Source organism: Battus philenor, unplaced genomic scaffold (assembly GCF_028537555.1).
Source record: "Battus philenor isolate CCGP_79_NKW_IND1 unplaced genomic scaffold, ilBatPhil1.0.hap1 SCAF_44, whole genome shotgun sequence".
Lineage (NCBI taxonomy): Eukaryota > Metazoa > Arthropoda > Insecta > Lepidoptera > Papilionidae > Battus > Battus philenor.
The window spans coordinates 7,501-10,000 of record NW_027181709.1 but is presented as its reverse complement, the minus strand read 5'-3'; the positions used below and the strand labels follow the sequence as shown (position 1 = coordinate 10,000).

General features: G+C 50.4%; 1 non-coding gene across 1 annotated transcript; it reads right to left on the bottom strand.

The window, feature by feature from the left end:
* Positions 1-505: 505 nt before the first annotated feature.
* On the bottom strand, positions 506-2,409 carry LOC137929187 (small subunit ribosomal RNA). Its single transcript, XR_011108755.1, has one exon. It is a non-coding gene; the product is annotated as a small subunit ribosomal RNA (ribosomal RNA).
* Positions 2,410-2,500: the final 91 nt, after the last annotated feature.

The window sequence follows — 2,500 nt, the reverse complement described above, 5'->3', positions numbered from 1 at the left end:
ATTTTCACCGCTTCGAACGCTCCGTTTGGTATGCCCCGGTCGGCGCTCGTCTCTCGGCGTTTTTCCGCCACCCGGCCGCTTCGACGGCGGCGGAGGCAGCGGCGGCGGTAGCACTTTCGACGAATGCCACCACCGCCACCGGCCACCGCCACGGCGCCGTCGCCGCTGCGCCGTTAGGCGTAATAGACGCTAGAGACAATTATTTCACATTTTATTTTTTATACATATATACAAACACGCACACACACACGCACGCACACGCGCGCGCGCTCGTCCGCATTAGATACGAACAGCAGCGCGCGCGCGTACGTACATATATATGTATATATGTCGTATATATATATCATTATGGATGTATTACATATATATATGTGTAAACACGGTATGTACGAAGTCGTCGTCGTCGTCGTCGTCGTCGTCGTCGCAACAGCAACAACAGCAACAGCAACAGCGGCGCAACAACGTTCGTGAACATATCACGCGTCTCGCACACATACACACACGTTAATGATCCTTCCGCAGGTTCCCCTACGGAAACCTTGTTACGACTTTTACTTCCTCTAAATGATCAAGTTTGGTCAACTTCCCAGCAACGCCGACGGCCGTGAAGCCACCGCGTGTCGGTCCGAAGACCTCACTAAATCATTCAATCGGTAGTAGCGACGGGCGGTGTGTACAAAGGGCAGGGACGTAATCAACGCGAGCTTATGACTCGCGCTTACTAGGAATTCCTCGTTTATGGGGGATAATTGCAAACCCCAATCCCCAGCACGAAGGAGTTTCAACGGGTTGCCCGGGCCTCTAGGCCAGGGAGAACATGCTGATTCCTTCAGTGTAGCGCGCGTGCGGCCCAGGACATCTAAGGGCATCACAGACCTGTTATTGCTCAATCTCGTGCGGCTCGAAGCCGCCGGTCCCTCTAAGAAGAATTTTAATACGTCGCCAGTGAGTTGCGCCACCGGAGCGGCGCACACCTAAATGACGACGCCTATTTAGCAGGCTAGAGTCTCGTTCGTTACCGGAATTAACCAGACAAATCGCTCCACCAACTAAGAACGGCCATGCACCACCACCCACCGAATCAAGAAAGAGCTGTTAATCTGTCAATCCTTCCGGTGTCCGGGCCTGGTGAGATTTCCCGTGTTGAGTCAAATTAAGCCGCAGGCTCCACTCCTGGTGGTGCCCTTCCGTCAATTCCTTTAAGTTTCAGCTTTGCAACCATACTCCCCCCGGAGTCCAAAATCTTTGGTTTCCCGGAAGCTGCCCGCCGAGCCATCGTAGTAACGTCGGCGGATCGCTAGATGACATATTTACGGTTAGAACTAGGGCGGTATCTAATCGCCTTCGAACCTCTAACTTTCGTTCTTGATTGATGAAAACACCTTTGGCAAATGCTTTCGCTGATGTTCGTCTTGCGACGATCCAAGAATTTCACCTCTAACGTCGCAATACGAATGCCCCCAGTTATCCCTATTAATCATTACCTCGGAGTTCTGAAAACCAACAAAATAGAACCGAGATCATATTCTATTATTCCATGCACGAAATATTCAAGCAGCATTTTGAGCCCGCTTTGAGCACTCTAATTTGTTCAAAGTAAAATTGTCGGCCCATCTCGACACTCACCGAAGAGCACCGCGATAGGATTTTGATATTGAACCGCCGTTTTACCGACGGCTCACCGACGATATGCTCCGCAGACGTGTCAGTATCACCGCGGATGCGGTGCACCGACAGCGCGGCGCACAAATGCAACTACGAGCTTTTTAACCGCAACAATTTTAGTATACGCTATTGGAGCTGGAGTTACCGCGGCTGCTGGCACCAGACTTGCCCTCCAATTGTTCCTCGTTAAAATATTTAAAGTGTACTCATTCCGATTACGAGGCCTCGTAAGAGTCCCGTATCGTTATTTTTCGTCACTACCTCCCCGTGCCGGGAGTGGGTAATTTGCGCGCCTGCTGCCTTCCTTGGATGTGGTAGCCGTTTCTCAGGCTCCCTCTCCGGAATCGAACCCTGATTCCCCGTTACCCGTGACAACCATGGTAGTCGCAGAAACTACCATCGAAAGTTGATAAGGCAGACATTTGAAAGATGCGTCGCCGGTGCTGGACCATGCGATCGGCAAAAGTTATCCAGATTCATCAAAATTAACGACTTCGGACGCGAGGCCCTCCGTCGATTGGTTTTGATCTAATAAAAGCACTCATCCCATCACTGGTCAGAGTTCTGATTGCATGTATTAGCTCTAGAATTACCACAGTTATCCAAGTAACCGAGGTAAGATCTAAGGAACCAAAACTGATATATTGAGCCATTCGCGGTATCGCCTTAATACGGCTTGCACTGAGACATGCATGGCTTAATCTTTGAGACAAGCATATAACTACTGGCAGGATCAACCAGGGAGCTAGCTAGTAGAGCTAACACACACCAACACCGCACATACGAGAGATATGAGGGTGATGATGATATGATAGACGTGTGACAAGCGACGCGT